Source organism: Cupressus sempervirens, chromosome 7, assembly GCF_028749045.1.
Source record: "Cupressus sempervirens isolate cs-2001-9-10 chromosome 7, ASM2874904v1, whole genome shotgun sequence".
Lineage (NCBI taxonomy): Eukaryota > Viridiplantae > Streptophyta > Pinopsida > Cupressales > Cupressaceae > Cupressus > Cupressus sempervirens.
In genome coordinates this window covers 668,560,667-668,579,751 of record NC_143124.1, presented here as the reverse complement: position 1 = coordinate 668,579,751, position 19,085 = coordinate 668,560,667, and the positions used below count along the sequence as shown (strand labels likewise).

Here is a 19,085-nt window from a genome sequence, read left to right as displayed (position 1 = left end):
TCAAACTCTCCTTATCTTGACAAATGCTTATGCTCTGAATCATCTTGCTCAAGTCTCTTGCATTAATTAAAGACAAGTGATTTTCTTTTATTTCATTGAATCTATTTTGTGCATAGTCTCTAAATATTTTTATGAAATAATAAATGTACTAAAAAATATATTAAAAATAATTTAATTATAAATTATTTTATAAATATTTTAACTAATATACAAAATTTATATTTTTATAGAAAAAAATTATTTTTATTTTTCAAATTTTACCTATAATTTCCTATGAACTAATCCCTTAAACCTTCTTAGATACAAGTGCTAGTATATACATTACATCTATTGAGTGTATAGATGTAGGAATTAAAATTAATTTGAATGGAAAATAAATGATACACATAACATTAATGTGAATTCAAATTACACTAATATCTTATACTAAATCATCATACATACATATGATCTTAAATTAGATCAAAGACTACATCTATAATCTTAAACTAGATCAAAGACTAGGCCCAAAATCTTAAAAATTAGATAAGGCTAAATGTGTAATCTTGGCAAAAGTATTCAGGTGAAAATTAGATTCTTAAATTTGAAAAAAAAATGAAATTTAAAATCGAGAAGAAAACTCCAATCATGTGACAAGATAGGTTAGTGCAAGCTTTCAACCATTACCCGATATATGCTTTAAGTAGTTTCTCTTCATACATACATATGATCTTAAAACTAGATTAAAGACTACATCTATAATCCTAAACTAGATCAAAGGCTATGCCTAGAATCTTAAAAATTAGATAAGGCTAAATCTGTAATCTTGGCAAAAGTATTCCGCCGAAAATTAGACTCTTAAATTTAAAAAAGAAAAGAAATTTAGGATCGAGAAGAAAACTCAAATTGCAAGCTTACCACCATTACCCGATTTATGCTTCAAAGAAATTTCTCTACCCCCATGGGGTTTAAATTTCAACGGTACCTCAGGGTTTAGGGTTTATCCCGTCCGCCGCAGGAAATTACCAAACCAACGTTGGGGTGGCCTGCAAACAGAGCAAATGATACTCTTTAGAAAACTCCCCTGCAGAATCAATATATATTTTGTCATTAGGCCCTGTAATTCTCATTTCTTACATACTAAAAAAACTTCGAATAATAACTTTAAGCGAAAGGGACAGAAAACTAGTTCAGAAATTTTAAGCAGGGTCATAGGGGAATGCCCATCAGATATCATGGCCTTAAACTTATTCATCTGGTTCGGGAAACAGAAGGCCTTCAAACCATCTTCACACATTTATGATCACATGGTGGGAGTGATAAGAAGGATGATTGACAAGCATCGCAATGCAAATGGAGTTGTTGAAGAATTGCGTGACATTGGCTGTGCAATGAGCGTGAAGACTGTTATTACGCTTCTTAGAATCTACAGCCACGCAGGTATGGTTGAAGAAGCCCTCGAAACAATCAAGCAAATGCATAGCTTTGGATGTATGACCGACATTTTAGCTCAAAATTTAATTGTAGATGTCTTTTTTAAAACAAATCAGGTAAATATGGCCTCATCAGCATTTGGGTCGATACGTTTTCCTAATTTTTTCACCTTCTCCACCGCTATCAATGGCTATTGCAAGGCAGGCAGCATGTACGAGGCCCAGAGGGTCCTTAAGGTCATGATCAGTAAAGGTTATGTCCCCAACTTTGGCACATATACGAGACTCATTCATGGTCTTTCTAAGTATGGAGATGTTCATGAATCATTTCCTATAGTGGGTTTTATGATGAAGTACGGTTATGTTCCTTCAGTCATTACCTGGAGTATTTTGATTAATGGGCTTTGTAATGCAGGTCAAGTTGAGGCTGCCTGTAATTTATTTTGCAGTATGGGACGAAGTGGAAACATTCCAACTGTTGTCACTTATACTTGTCTCATCAAAGGGCTTTGGAAAGCTGGCATGTTTAGCCAAGCCCTGGAGGTATGGGATGCGATGGAATTGAAAGGATACGTTCCAGATGTGGTATCGTACAATATCCTTATTCATTGTTTTTGCAAAGGAGGTAGACATGGAGATGCGATTACTACGTTTAATGAAATGCAGAAAAGGGGTTTGAAGCCAGATTCTGTGACCTTCAGCTCATTAGTGTCGGGTCTTTGTAAATCGAGCAAATTCTTTTCCGCACTCGAACTTTTCACAAAAGGAGACTTTCAAATGGATGCTATTGCTTGCAATTCCCTTCTTAGCGGTCTTTGTAAGGCAGGGCATTTGTCCAAAGCTCTGGATCTTTACAAAGATATGTTGGCCAAGGGGTATGCGGATCGACATACATACAGTGCAATGATGATGGGACTTGTTCGATCAGGTAGGGAGATGGATGCTGTCCGTTTCCATCAAGTGATTATTCAAAACAGCTTGGATTTTGATCCTCACGGTCATACGATACTTTTTGATCATCTTATGAAAGTAGGAGAAGTACACAAAGCAATGAAACTTTTCAGGAGGGCCTTAGAATCAAAGAGCTCTGTTGATGTTGTTACTTTCACGGTCATTATCTGTGGACTTTTTAAGGCTGGTAGACCTGCAGATGCCCATGAGTTGTATAATCAGATGTGCAACAGTGGTGTGGTTCCAAACTGCTATACATATAATGTTCTACTGGATGGCTTTTGCAAAGCTCGAGATATAGAAGCAGCAAAGCAAATATTTGACAAGATGCATAGTGCAGGCTTTGGTCCTGACACAGTTTCTTTCAACACTTTGATAAACTTTTTGTGCAAATCCGGTCTTGTTCATTTAGCTTCTGACCTCTTCATGAAAATGTTGGAATCTGGATTTGTTCCTAATGAAGTAACTTATGGGTTACTTGTTGATGGTCTGTGCACAACAGGCAGACCAGATGATGCTTATAAACTACTTGTAAATCATTTAGTGTGTCACGATAATCCAGTACCTAGTAACCTTGGTTCAAATGACATAAACAGCTCAACTTGTAGCATTATGCTAGATAGTGCAAAGAAAGGCATTTCTAGTAAGCCTATTCTAAACAATAGCACATTGCAGAGACTGTTTAAAAGGGTACAGATTGCTATTAAGGAAAAATAAGCTCCATGAAACTTCTATTCCATCTCAGAGTTATGAAACTGTAGTGGACAGCGGAGGATGCATGGGACTCCTGACATTCCTTACGATGCTTTACAAGTCAAAGGTGCTGGCAACAAGTTTCTCCAAAATATTCTTTTATACAACTTAACAGGTAAGCTAATTGTTGATTTTTGTTGATAATTATTTTCTAAGTTGCCGGTTTGGATTCTGGTTCGGATGCGGGTTCGACATTCGGGTTCAAAATTCGATAAAATTTTTTTTGGACTGGGTTCGGGTTCATTTTGGGTTCGTCTGTACAAGTGTGTGTATATATATATATATGCTGCAGCATACCAGTTCATACACCACTATGCTAATCTAAAGCAATTTAGCAAATTCAACCACCACATATATTAATGATTTGTTCGATTGTCATGACAAAATGTCAAAATATACCACCATAATACCATATGAATGTTTCAGTTCAAAACTTTAATCTTTAAAACAACAATGTCAACATTACTAATCACTGAATCAGTAATCAGTAATCAGTCATAGACATCATATGTGATCAAATGACAAATATCAATGTATCATCAAAAATCATCAAATAATTCATTATCATTAGGCCGTTGTTGATTAGAAGCACAATTAGTGCCACTAGCATCAGCGGTCTCAATTGTAGTCTCAGCCATAGCCTCAAGATCAGCTCCATCAGTACTATGTATCTCAGGATCACCATCTTCAATCGCAAATGCATCAAAGTGGACTTCCAACTTTGTGGCCTTTGGTTTGACATCCCATTGTTTTGCCTCCCCCTTTTTGTACATATTCTCTTTGTGAGTTGTGAGCCTCAAGTTTGAATGCACAAACACCAAGTTATTTGCTTTCTTGGAGTTTAGTCGGTTGCGTTTTATCAAGTGGATGAAGGAGTATGTGCTCCAATTCCTCTCAGATGACGATGAACTAGCAACCTATCAAGATTTGCAAATTTACCAACAATAAACTAGAAATTAGAGTTTTGAATAATTGCCAACAAGAAACTAGTAATTAGAATGTTAAGCTAAAAAAACTAACCTGTGATAAAATTTTGATGGCAATGGGCTGCAAGTGTTGGTATTTTTGGCCATGGAAGTACCACCATTTATGAGCATCAACATGGTTATTTTCTTCAAGAGCGTCAAGACCACAATCATTGGTGCTCGCAAAACTCATAAATTCAGACCTCACTACAGGCCTTAGGTGCTCAGGAAAGAGTCTTTGAAGGGCTGCCTTGTACCCTTGAGCAACTTCAGGATCTTTGTATGGGGGAACTCTAGTGGTACTCCCCTTGAGGACCGATTGGCTATAGAATTTGGGGCTCAATGCAAAGGTAAGTAGATGCAAAGGGGTAGTCATTTTGTTCCATCTCTATATCATGATTAACTGTAGCTCCTTGAAGAACTTTTCATCAGGATCTTGCTCTTTCTCATTTATGATATTTCTAATGTCCTCAATCATGGAGTCAATGCCATCATATACCTTACCCAAGCAAGGCCTATCCATGTCAGTGTATTGGATCATGCTCAATATAGGCTCGGTGATCTTCAGAAGGTACTCAAGATGATCCCACCAAGATTCATTTAGTATCAATCCCCTTATGGCAGTTGCTTTATCACTATTAGATTGCCTCCATACGATCCAATTAGCACTAGTTACCATTATAGTCAATGCGTCTTTAACCTTGATAAGGTGCCTCAAAACAATAGTGTTGGAGGCAAAGTGGGTCTCAACAACCTATTTTACAATCAAAACAGTAATAGATAAAAAATTTGAAAACATAGAAAGTTTACTAAAGTGGCTAGATTTCTAAAACATGGTAAAATTTTAAACAATTCAACTTACCTTCAAGAGCTCCAATTTCAAGAATTGTCTGAATATGGCTTGCATCATATGGTGGTTCGTGACAAACATTTGGATCTCTTGAGCTTCTTCATACATTTTTTTATCCACTCAACCTTAGTGCCAATTTTTTTCAGCATTAGGTTGAGTGAGTGCATCGCACAAGGTGTCCAAAAAATGTGTTCGTACCGCTCCTCAACCAATAAGCCGACAACCTTACAATTCTTCGCATTGTCGGTTATTACTTGAACAACATTTTGAGGGGCCAACTTGCTCAATAGCTTGGAGGAGAATGTTTGCAATGAAAGGACCATCCCTTACCTCTCCTTCACAATCCACTGCTTTTAGAAACATTGCACCTCTTGTAGACACTGCAAGAACATTCAACAAAGGATGGTTCTTTGCGTCTTTCCATCCATCTCATACTATTTTCACACCTGTTTTGACCTATGCATTCTTGATGGGCAACATGGCATTCTCTACACGGGCCACCTCATCATCCAATAAAGTGGTGCGTACCTTCTCATACCTAGGGCCCTTGAACCCGTTTGGAGCCACATTAATTGCCCTCACCATGTATTGCCAATATGGTGAGTGAACAATATTAAATGACAATCCATTTGCATAAACGCAGCTGGCTATGGCTTGATCAGCAATGTCTCTAGCTTCATTTTGGAATGATGATTCCAAGGGTCCCGCTACTCTTTTACTTACAATCTGTTGTTGAGGAGGACTCAAGAATGGATGACTCTTTGCAAGTGGTTCACTAGGAGAGGTAGTTGAAGACATAGATGATGTTTTTCTTTTTTTTAGAGGTTTATCACTTTCCAATGGATGTGAAGAATTTGCCCTCCCAACAACTTCCTCTGATTGCTTTTGTTCTTGAATATATTTGTTTATGATGTGATTTGGAAGAAATGTTTTAGGTAGCACTCCGTTTACTCTTGGCTTCCTACTGCAAAATTTGATGCCTTTTTGAGGAATAAAGCACAAATGTACTTATACTCTATTGTAAGAGCTACTAAATAGCTCCTTATAATGGCCACAAATTCACACATAACCTCCTCCACCCGGCATTTGTCGATTCATTTGCACATGTCTCCAAGTGGGGAACATTTGTCGATTTTGAAGTGGGGATTATTGCCAACCAAATCACTTGCAGCCATGATAGAATCTACAAAAAAATTAAAAAATTACACAATAAATAAAACAAAAAATTAAATATGAAAAAAGCTCATTTATCTACTCAAACTAAACTATATTGGATACTTAGCATATATTAGTAAGTTCAGAATGAAAATTTAAAAACTAAGAACAATTTGTAAGAAGTTAGAACAATTCAAATCTAACAAGTTGCATGCAATTTTTGATTTTTCCCTACCTCTTTTTTTATCTCTAGAGTTGGAGAAGAAAATGTATCAAATACAAACTGCTACCTTTGCAATTGCTGCCGTTGGAGTCAACGTTTTGGACCTTTGGTTCAAGAACAAATGCACACAGCTGAAGCTTGAAGGTGAGTCAAACGCACAAAAACAAATGAAAAAATATACCGCGAGCAGAAAGTTGAAACACAAAAACAAACCGTCGTAATAAGAAGTGCGAACACCGAATATGGGTGAGGGCGTCATTTTAGGGTTGGGTGTGAATATGAGATAAAAAACGACTATAATAAAGTAAAACACCTTTCCAAACCATAAAAAGTCAAACGTTTTTTTGTTGTATGCCCAGATTCGCTCGAAATTCGTTGTCATTCCATCCGGGTTCTTTGTTTGACTCCCAAATTTGCTCAAAATTGGTTAATATTCATCCAAGGTGTGAAATGAAGAACCCACAGGGAATTTAGCAGACATTTGGTGAATTTAGATCGAACCAGGGTTGACTTCAATTTAATGCGAATTGAATTTCGATTTTGCCCATTCAGGAGCGAATACAATAACCTAGATTATTTCTAATTTAAACTTATAAACACATTACTTCTTTGTTGTTCTAAGTAACTATTACAAGGTATTGGTAAAATAAATGAATGAATTAATGATTGAGGAAGCCACTCATTTATAGTTAAAAAGATGATGTTTCTATTACAAAACAATCGTTGTTATTAGAATTATTCTAATAACAAACAAATAAAAATATTAGAAATATTCTAATATTTACAAGATTTACAACATTGACCATTAAAATAATAATAAACAAGATATTACAGAGATATTATTCTAATATCTCCCCTTAATGGTCAATCTTTCAACTATACTAAGGAGCTCCCTAAACTTAACAAAACGTATTTGGAAGGAGAGACTTGGTGAGAATATGTGTAGTTTGGTCTATTGTGGTAACATACTATAAGTATATGGTTCCATCTTTAACTAGCTGATAGACGAAGTGACAATGAATGTCAGTATGCTTGATTCGCTATTGGAATATTGGATTTTTGACAAGTTTGAGTACCCCTTGATTGTCGCTAAAGAGGGGTGATGGGCCTACTTGATACATGTGAATGTCAAAAAACATTCTTCAAAGCCAAACTGCCCCACGACCTGCCTTGACTGTTCCTTGATATTAAGTTTTTGGTGAGGAAAGAGATTCAACTTGTTGCTTCTTATTAGTCCAAGTGATAGCACGTGTGCCCAAACTAAAGACATACCCGAAATTAGACTTTTTGTCATCAATAGAGCCTCTCGAATCCAAATCTATGTAGTTTGGGATCTTTGGTTCGTCTGTGGAGGATACCAAAGTCTGGAGTGCCTTTGACATAGCATAGGATGGGCTTTGCTACAACCCAATGATCTGAAGTAGGAATTGTTATGATGCTAGATATATAACTAAGTGTAAAGATAATATCAGGTCTAGGGGCGATGAGATAGATCAAATTGCCCACTAGTTGCCTGAATACGGGTTCATTCTCAACAGGAGAACCAAATTTGGTTGACCACCTCAAACCAAACTTCATAGGTGTAGATACCGGTTTTTAGTCTTACATTTTGAATATTTTTAGTAGAGCTCTTGCATAGTTAGATTGAGAGATGAAGGTGCTATGAGAATGCTGCCAAACTTTGACACCTAGGCAGTAGTGGAGAAGCCCAAGGTCGGTCATGTCAAAAGACTAGCATACATTCAGTTTAATTCACTGAATCAAAGATGTTGAGCTGCCAGTGATTATCAAATCATCAACATATATTACCTAAAGGATGATATCATTACTAGCAGTCTTGACATACAAATTTGAGTTAGGATTCCTTTGGAAATCCTAATCTGTGAGGTACTTATTAATTTCATGCACCATGCTCGAGGAGCCTCTTTGAGGCATAACATGTTTTTACCAATTTGAGTACTTGGTGTTCTTTACTGACAACCTTGAATCCAAGAGATTGCATCATGTAAACCTCTTCCTGTAACTCACTATTCAGGAAGGCACTATTTAAGTCCATTTAATGGACCTTCCAACCACATTAAGCTTCCATGTTGAGGACTAATTTGATGGTGCTCATCTTTGCTGTTGGAGCAAAGGTCTCCTCATAATCAATTCCTTCACCCTAAGAGAAGCTTAATTTCCTTCAGGGAAGATATGATAGAATCCAAGTGTTAGTTTTCAATAGACTATGATGCTTAGTCTTGGTAGCTTCTTCCCACTCAGGTATCCCTTTCACCTCTATGTATGTTTGAGGCTCATACACAATGTGAATGTTGGCAATGAGAGAAAGATTGATAGAATTATAAGTTGTTTTTTCCCAAGCAGTTCTACTCTCGATAGGCTCATCATCATGAAAATCACCAAGTGTCTTATCCCACCATTTAGGTCGAAAAGTTGAAGTGCCAATATCACTAGTAGGAGGTGCAACAAGATCAAGCTCATCAAACAAAAAATTGGATGAATCTTGAGGAAAATTAGGGGGTATCGCTATATATTTGGGTGATCTTGCTAGAGAAGCAACTGGAGGAGATATAGGAACAAGAGCAACCAGAGCCCCCCATTAGCTGGACCTAATGGAAGACAGACATCCAAGCCTTCAGCCTTGAGAGGTTGATCCTCTAAATCCATGACTAGAGGAGAGAGTTGGAATGACCCTTGTTCTTTGGTAAAGACCACATCATGACTATAGATGAGACGATTTGTCTTGGTGTTAACTGGTTGGCAAGCTTTGTGATTATCATTGTAGCTGGTTAGCATGAATTTTTGGCTCTTGGCATCCAACTTGGTGTGCTTAGCATCAAGGATGGCGACAAAAGCAATCGATCCAATTTTTTTGAGATGATTGATTTTGGGCTTATGACATGACCGGGCCCCTTCTAGAGTTCGTTTCTTGATAGCTAAGTTAGGAGAGGGGTTGAGAAGATGGATGACAATGTTGACTGCTTCAGCCCAAAATTTCTTTGAAGCACTCCTACCTTCAAGCATAGACCTTGCAATCTCAATGATCATGTGGTTCATTTTATCAGCAGTACTGTTTTGTTTAGGAGTGTAGGGTGTTGTTAATTGGTGGCTTTATGTTGAGTTGTTCTCACAAGAATGAGAGAAGGCAGAGGAACACAATTTTCCCCCATTGTCAGTTATGTTGGTTTGATTTTCTGCAAGATAAAATTTCCCCAATCTAGGTACAAAAAATCAGACTCGAGTCCGTTATGGAGAATAGGGTTTTTGGTCTTTGGTCCTACAAATTTGTTAATCTTTGAAAAACTTGGTTAAACCCTATGTCTTGTTCCTTTTAAATTTTCGAGCGCAAAACTTTTAAAATGTGAATATTTTGTGTCCAATTCAAATCTTTCGTGCCCCCAAGTGGCGCCTTTCCTTTTTGTTTCACACCATCCGATCCTTGTAAGATCTATGGCAGTCGCATCGTCGTTATCGAAAGATGCAAGTGTTTTACCCTATGCGACATAGCGACTGTCGCGAAATTATGGGGCGATGTCGAAAAACGGAGGTGTGGCAATTAGAGAATGCATTGCGTCAAAAGTGTTTTGATCACGTTTTTCATGTCAGAGCTGTTAGAACTGAAAAAGGAACCAAAACAACGAAATACAAAAGGCGTCAACAGAATTCAAATTTTTTCGATTGGTTGCCATTTCGCTATCAAAAAAATTTTGCGCCATGCCGGTAGCGACATGGCACCTTAACAGAAAATACAGATGACGGTTACTTTTAAGTTTTTCGGTGACCATAAACTTCCCAAGTGGCATGGTGGACGTGCGGTTTTATTGTTCTGTCAGAAGCACTAATTAGGATAATATTGATTTGACATGTATTTATCTTTCTAGCACCAGATTTTAACAAGGCATCGGAGGTTGCTATGTTGCGATCGAAAAATGAACAATCTTTGCCATTAGTGACATAGCGCCTCGACGGAAAATGATAGCGCAACAACAGTTTTAAAATGTGGGTCCCAGACATTTGCTTCGTCAGATATGACTCACGCAACCTTTGGACACAGTGGCATCCAGCTGGATACATGTCATGCACTAGAAAAATTGAGAACACCAGAGGTCGCTATGTCGCGATTGAAAAAACTTTGCGCCTCGCCGTTAGTGACATAGCACCTAGCCGGAAAGTGGGCATGTGGTGGGACCTAAGCCACGAGGTAATATAACAAGGATTAAAATATTAATTTATGAGCCAGCTGGACAGTACGTTCTCACGTCAGCAATAACTTGAACCCACGCTCCAGTCAGAGGCCGAATGAAGAATTGTGATCGCCAGATTAAGATGAGATCAACGATAGTCGCCTTGTCGCTATAAAAAGATGTCCACTATTTACTCTATGCGACATAGCGACTGGGGACCCACCATAGTGTATGCACGTCATGCAAGTTTCCTCACCATTAGATCAAGCCCAGATTTATGGCTGTCGCAGTGTTGCTATGATAAGTTGCTCGAATTTTATGTATAGCGACATAGTGAACAAGGAGGGACTCACCACTCTAGTGATAAAAATACAGTAAAGCGCCTACCATCAGATTAAGATCAGATCAAAGGTTGTCGCCTCCTCACTATGGCAACATGCTCACTCTTTATGTATAGCGAGGTAGCGACTCAACAACATGTGTCCTCAGAAGTTAGTGGGTCCAGTTTGAAGTGCCAACAGTGAGGGAAAGGTACACATGGCAAAATATCATTGGATTGACTGCCAACATGTCAAGTAGAACGTGAGTCACTCCTGCTAGCATCCCTGGATCGTAGGATTTTTCAAAGATCAACAGTGTAAATTTGAACGTAGAAGGTGGTGCCATTCTTTTTCCACTATAGTTCATTTATGAGGATTGAAAGCTTCGCGTGTGAAAAGACAGAGTATATTACAGAAGATCTCACCATTCTTATCTCATGCGAACAAAGATTTCAAGTTTTCTGAGCACAAGAGCTTACTGAGAATATTGTGTTGAGTCTAACAAAAACGTGAAGCAATTTCACATTGTTCGCAAGCTATTGCAGAATTACAGAGAAGAACAAGCAGACAAGCAAGTACTTATACACTATAACCTCTGTAGCATTTTAGTTTCTGTGAATTAAAGTCAAGATGCCTCCAAAGAAGGTGTTTTCTGGGCAAGAGAATTATCTGGATAGGAACATCCATGATGACCTGCTTGAATTGCTCCTTGAATCCACCATTGAAACTATACAAGTTAAAAAGCTAACTTCATTAAACCCTAGGCTGAGAGTCGGAGATGGGTTATATGATAAGGGAAATTGGGTTCGGGATGCTAACACTTCTCAGAGTGGTCTAGATTTATTTAAGAAATGGTTTTCAGAGAGAAACTTGTTTGCCCCACATGCCAATATCTGGAATTTTGATTTAGGGAAATTGGTGGTTCCTTGTGTCTTTATGGATTATGACCTCCTTGAGGCTGTAGCAAAAAACTATGACCAAGCAATTAGAGTAGTGAGGAGAATTGATGGTGAAGTTCTAATCTCAATCAGCCCGGAGGAAATTAGGCAAGTATTTGGTTTAGGGCCTCTCACTGACTACCATGTGCCAATTGATTTAAAAGGCTTAGAAAAAGAGTACATGTCAAAGAAGGATGCTGTTAGGCAAGGTGCACTAAGGGCACATATAGGTAAAATTGGAACTCTACCAGCAATAACAACAGCCTCAAAAGAACCTTTCAAAAGAGCATACTTCAATGCCAGGGCTATAGAGGCATACAGGACTCTGTGCAAAGTTTTTGGGAAAGATGACGAGGAGTTTATGCTTGTGGATTTTATGTACATGATTATTTAGATTTCCTCTTTTGGTGTGGACATAATTTTTGATTTTGCTTCTTATTTAGCTGAAGAAATTCATAATGGCCTAGTTGGCATTGCTAAGGGCAAGGTGGAAAAGATTTTTGGTCACTATTCTTTGATAATGCACATGTTTTTGTTCAAAGGAATAACATATTTTGGAAAAGGGATGAAGTTAAGCAGGGAACAAGATGGGGAAGCACTGTCAGTCCAATTATGGAGTGCAGATATGACCTGGGAAGCAGAGAAAGCCAGTTTTGTCAAATTTGATAGATATTTTGCTTCAAAGCTGAGATGTTTATTATTGAGTGACAATACCAGAATACCCAAGGCATTGGCAGGTCTTAATAGGCCCCTAGACAATCCTATTGGTTTGAAGGTTTCACACAATTGGGGAGACATCATTCCGTATTCAGTTTCAACTGTCATCAGAATTTATGGTTTTAGAGGCACTCCCTATGTGTTACCTTACCAAGTGCCTTTAAAAGTAGGAGTAGTAGAATTTTTGTGGCAGCTGGGAGGATTGGAGGAAACCTATTTGCTAAAAAGATCAAGAGGGTCAATATTCCCCACTTGTACAGTGGCCCATCAATTTGTAATCACAAAAGGGGGTTGGCTTTCTCTGCACAAGATTTTGGATTCTTATAAGATGGCTGTTTTTCGCCCTTGTTTTTGCGACATTGAGGGATTTTATCATTTGGCTTTCAGACATAGGGTTAAGTTGGGTAAAACTGAACATGAATTCTATTTTCTTGAAGACATAATAAGAAATGAATATTCCCTGCAAGAGTAGGAGACTAAAAAGGAAAAATGGAGAGTTTTCTCAAAAGTTTTGGATTTCATTCATTGTTTTGATGCAGATTACAGTCCTCTAGGCAATGTTGTTACGACAACAGACAAAATAAATAAGCTTATGCTCACTTTTCCTAAAACAATGGAAACCATGAATGAAAAGAAGCAGGTTCTTATTAATTCTTTCCTAGATAAGGCCAAGGAAGTAATGAGGAAAATGGGATTTACTCCCAACACAGGGGCAGGCCAATTGACTGTCCAGAAGAGGCCAGGTTATACTATCATTTAAAATAAAAAGGCCACTATGGACAAAGGTAAACAAATAATTGGGTCCACTAGTGCAGTTTGGGAAGAGAGGCCTCCTGAGCCCTCCCCTAAGAGACGGAAAATAATAAGGGAGGAGGATTCTCATGTTGAGGAATATTCACCTTCGCAAACCCCTTTGAGGATTGAGGAAGAACAACTCACTGGGGAGCAAATTGAGCAATTGGGATCCCAAGGTGGAGTTTTTGTCACCCAATCTGAAATAGATGAAGGAAACCCCCAGGAGCCTCCTGTGCCAAGTTTTGAGTTGATAGTTGTAGATTATAAAGGAAGGGAACTAGACCCTGTTTTAGAGCAAGCAAGTCAACAGTTTTTGTCAGATGATAATTTTGTTAAATCTAGAGCGTTTTGCCAGTTTGCATGGAGAACCAATATGGGCAAATTTGAGGAAAGATGCAATAAATTAAGTGTAGAGCATCCTGAGCTGGAGGAGGCAGCCTTGCAAAATCAAATCAAAGAAAAGATGATGCAAGAATTTCAAAACATAACCCCTGAAGAGGGGAGACAAATGGTAAAGGCCTCAAATATTTTATTATTACCCAATTGGGATATTGCTGATGCCTTAATTTTTAATTTTGTTTCAAATAAACTGGATTTGCAAGACCCAAACAAGAAGGAATTCACAGGGACTGCATTCAGTGAAGACCAGGCTGCTCTGGTTATATGGTCATTGAGAAAGGGATCAAGAGCCACCTCATCACAGCCAGGCGAGTTTGAATTGATGGGAAATATTGTTGTAAGAAGGGTAGTTGATACTTCTCATGTGCATGTTGCACACTGGGGTGTGGATACATCTCAATTTGTTTTTGCCCCTGCTGAAAAGGAAGAGAAGGCCATGTTTGAATTGCAGAGCAAATATGAGAGTGTTCTGGAAGCTTACAATAAAGAAGTTCAAAAGAGGATTGAACTTGAAAATAAAGTAATGGGGAGGGGTACAATACCAAGAATAACATATCCCCGTCCTCTAGTGGAACCTTTTAAATCCACTCCTCATAGAATTGCTAGATACCTCACAAAGGCCACAGTATTATACTGCTGAAGATTTTGAAGAAGAAAAGAACAAACTGTGGGCCTTACATGTAGAACTGAATGTACAATATAAAGACAAATTGAGGAAAGCTCTCACATATTTGGGGGATAAAATTGAGTGGCCACTATTTTATGATCAACTAACAAAGACAATAAACATATGGGATGAATTGAAAGCCCATGATGAGGCTCTAAAGCCTATTGGGAATAAATGGGTAAAAAGAAAGAACGAAATGACATTTTTGTATTATTTTGTCATAAAATTTTCACATGATCAAATTGAAAAGACTTATGATGTTGTTACTAATCTTCTAGAATTTGATAATAAGAGGATTCACCTACAGAGAAGAATAGTAGGCTACTTAAGTAAGTATAAAAGTCAAAAATTTGATTTGTTTCCTCGTGCCTTGGATAGAAGGAATAAACTGAAAAATAAGGATGAATAGGCCAAGGAATTAGATGATTTATTCTGTTTAAGAATGAATAAAATCATCAATGAGAGAGGGCATGCATGGTGGGCTACCACAATAGAAGAAATGGTGAAAGCCCAGATATTCTTTGATTCTTTGAAACAAGAATTTGTTGATATTGACAAAGAAGCTGAATATATTATCAGAAAGCAATAGGACATTCTACATTTTGATTGGCTAGATGATACGCTATATGACAAGTGGAAGGCAAATATTGCTTTTGGTGAACAGTTAGAGGAAGTTGAAACTGATGATGAAGAGATAAATGAAGATGAATTACAAATCATCGATTCACTTCCATCAGCATCTGGGAAAGAAGAAGATGAAGGAGGGCAGTCATCTCATGCGAAAGATACAATGGATCAGTTGGATGACGTAGCAGAAATGGAACCAAGTGTAACTGTGACCTTGGTAATACATGGTATGAGTGAATATGCCAGAGTAGAGGTGAAGTTGCACGAATTAGAGCTTGACACATCGCTGGCAAGTTTGATAGCTACATATGCCGAAGACTCAGAGTAAATAAAGACCAATCATGGGATTTGTAGCGTGTGAAGATGTAACAGAAAAGGGGGCCTACCAAGAGAACGATATAATGTTACCATTCTGTTACATAAAGTTTTGTCTTTTTCTATTTAGCAAATGTAAATATTTTCTGTAAAAGGACACCTGTCAGTTTCTCTATGCCTGAAGCTTGTTGCATCTCACATTATATAAGTGAGATTCCAGGGCTAGAGAATGGTCTGATTTCTAATGCATTTTTAGTTTTATACTCAGGATGTTGTCGGTCCAGTCTTTGAGCAAACTTTATGATGTATCTTCTCTGCACATTTTTTGAGAATACATTAATGTTGAATGGTCTTTGTGTTTCTTTCCAGAGTCATTCTAATTTTATTACAATTGCATACAATTTTCAAGGAAAATTAATACAAATTTGAGCTGTCCTCATATTAGTTCTTGTTGAATTTTGTCTCCTTTGATGTTACCTGGTTATTTTGAGATTGTGTGAGTAAAGGTCGCTCAATTGAATGCAATTCATTTAGGTTGTATGTCAATTCATTACTACTATTAATTCAATGAATTAAGTAAAGGCTTTGATGAATTTGATGGGATTACTATGGTAATAGAAAGGATGTCTGTAAGGATGAATTTCAGTAAGAATTGCTGGTTGTAATGCAACAAATTAGATCTATAAATTGGAATAGACTCTAAATCCCAATGGAATAAACACTGATCAAATTAATTCAGTCTGCAGATAGGTATACCATGAATAAGCATCAAATCTAAAATCACAATCAACTTTATTTTTCTTTTCTTGAAGATTTTCAAAGATGGTCAGCACTTGTTTGCATGGAATGTTTTAGCCTTAGTTAGCCACTATTGCTGGGAATACTTGCAAATCTATAGAAGAATTGTGACCAAATCTGCTATATGGGGTGTGTTTTATATAAAATGTCAAAATATGTATGTGTTTGAGGATATAAGATGAGAATCATAATGAAACTAAAATAATTATCATACAATAGCATTCAGCCTGAATCATCCCCTGGGTATACCCACCCTAGTTTTGCAAAGCCTAAAGAGTAGAAAACCATCCTTGGTTTTGTTGAAGTTGGGTCCAAATGTTTTGCACATGTAATTGTTGATAGGAATTGGCTAATCCTCAGGTTGTGTGAGTAATATCAATTTGTTATTGAGCATTTTGTTGTTCAGTAGTTTTAAAACACCAACAAGTTCTAAGAATAACTATATGTTGACCAAACTCTTTTTTGACAAATGCTTTGAACTTTTGAAACAAAACAAACACCCCTAAAGTCTAATGAATATATGCTCACATTTTATGACTGAAATCATCAACAAAAAGTAAAATATACCGAAATCTCCTATATTTAACAACATCGATTTACCATAACATGGTATCAGAGCAGGTTGATGGGATTTTATAAAAATTGACAATTTTTTGAAGGAAAATTTAAGCTTCTTTTGTTTTGGATATTTTTCCCAAAAATTGTTTTTCAATTTTTTAAATAAAAATTGTTGGAAGTATTTTATGAAAGAAATTGTGGTTCATCTTTGAAGAATTTCGCTAAATATTGTGAGCTTGGTCGAGAATTTTGATTGCATGATTTCTTGGTATGAGCAAAAGTCTTCGTTTTTTAGGGTTGCATGTATTTGCATGTTGTTTGCATGTTGCTTGCATGTGTTGTTTTACCATGTGATATCTTGTGTTTTGCTGCATAAAGGTTTCTTTGATGGGTTTTTTGTAAGTTTTGCCCTTAAAACATTTGTAATGAGTTTTTATAATTTTTTCCCTTTAAAAGTTTCTGATGGGTTTTTATAACTTTTCCCTTGAAAAATTCTCTATTGGGTTATACTTTTTTTCTCAAAAATTATCTGTTGAATTTATTATTTTTTCGTCAAAAATCATTTGGTGGGTTTCCTCAAAAATGATTTGATGGGTTTTCATAACTTTTTCCCTTCAAAAATTTATGACAGGTTTTAATTATTTTTTCCTCAAAAATTATCTTTTGCGTTTTACCAGTTTTCCTAAAAAAAAAGTTTTTTTTGTTATCCGTGTCTAAGATTTTGTTTGATTTTGATCAAATTTTCACCTTAAAAATTGTGTTGAGTCTTCGTCAAATTTTCTCGAAAAAACGATGCTTTGTAAACTTAAAATCATAGTATTTTGCAGTCTGGTTTGGGGCATCCTGCTCATTTTCAAAGCTCGAAGGATTTGTTGATTTTTCCTCAAAATTGTGGTAGTTGTTCTCGGTATGTCTTTGGCTACAGGGAAGGGCAGCTTTGTTATGCAACATTAGGTTCCTCTGGGCTAAGATTCCTCCCCGCTTTCTTCTAAACTTTCACTCCCGCTACCATGTCTCTTGGCTTTAGAGGTTTTGTTCTCACTCTCTATATCCATTGCACAGGTGCACACGTTGACAAAGGATGATGGTGGTACAATTTTCATTTTTCTTCTTAAGGATGAGGTTAACCCTTCGGTGAACCATCTCTTTTTCAATCCATCAGCAGGTTTGTTGTCCAACTTTCCTATCAATTCCTTGAGTATCTTGCTATATGCTCTAATAGATTCATTTTTCCCTTGTCATGTATTATAGACTTATGCGACTACATCATCATCATGTTGTAACACCCCGCCAAGGGATCCAAAAGAATTAACCTAAAGTTTCACTAAGTTTGCTAAACATTTTTTTTTTTTAAAGTAAGAAAGTATAACATACACATCAAACACATAGTAGCGGAAGCAATATCATGTAATCATCGACAAACATACATTGCAAGTTACATTTCTTAAAGATCCCAAGACGTTGAGTCACGTTTAAATTTAATTAAATCTAAGTCTAACAACTATCACATACATATGAAAGGATAATCAGAAAGTCCCATATCCATAATATACATTTGTTCCGAATGCCTCTCGGCAAATTAATTCGGAATGCTCAATCATCCACTGTACAAGTCACAGGGTATGAAAGGCTTAAAAGAATATACATATGTAAAGATCAAGATACAACATCCTCAAATCCATGATACAAAGTACAGTAAAAATATATGAAACTATTCCCATACATGATAGATCAATACATCCATAATGATAAAACATCTATCATAAAATCTAACCATCCATCATAATAATCCAAGAATATAGTGAAGGTAAATGCCAATCACGAAAACTCCAGCCACGGTGACCACAGAACGGATCTCAATGGTAAGAGTAAAAGCACTACCACCCGACCGCGTGGAACCTAAATGGTCCACTCCCACCGCGCTGAGGAGATAGTCTCAAGTCCCAAATAGGATAACAAAACCTATAATCATAAATACTCTCTAAGTCCAAGAAATCCTATAAGTATGCTAACTCAAGGGTTCCTAAAAAGATCGACATCTAAATCCCAGAGGTACCACAAGACACGTAGGAAACCTAATATGCAAGCGGGAAAGTGTCATCGCAAAAGTCATGTAGAAGTTACCCGAGCAATCCCTTAGGAATCCCGGGTCCCTACTGATCCTGCGGCCATTAGTATCCTCCCGTACTGACGAGGCATACTATGGAGTGCAAGGTCGTAACCAAGCGTCCTCTCTACCCCATCCTAGCCTGTACTAGCACTCAAGGCATGGGAGAGAACATACAATTATCTTGTTAGGTTCATTTTCTCTCATTTAGTGTAAATGTTTTCACTTATTAAAAACGACTTACAATGGGTTTCTCAAGGCAGCCTCTTAGGGCTCCGACCCCCATTGCAAGCCACTTCCCGACTCTACACATAGATAACCTACCCTAAGCTCATGAAATCATAAATCAAA

The 19,085-nt window shown here is 37.1% G+C and overlaps 1 pseudogene across 1 annotated transcript in view; it reads left to right on the top strand.

The window, feature by feature from the left end:
• The first annotated feature begins 734 nt into the window (after positions 1–734).
• The window catches only part of LOC149548439 (uncharacterized), a 38,657-nt pseudogene continuing 20,306 nt past the window's right edge, over positions 735–19,085 (top strand). The window contains exon 1 of the transcript XR_016354027.1: positions 735–3,231. The product of XR_016354027.1 is annotated as an uncharacterized LOC149548439 (transcript). The remainder of the gene's footprint in view (positions 3,232–19,085) is intronic.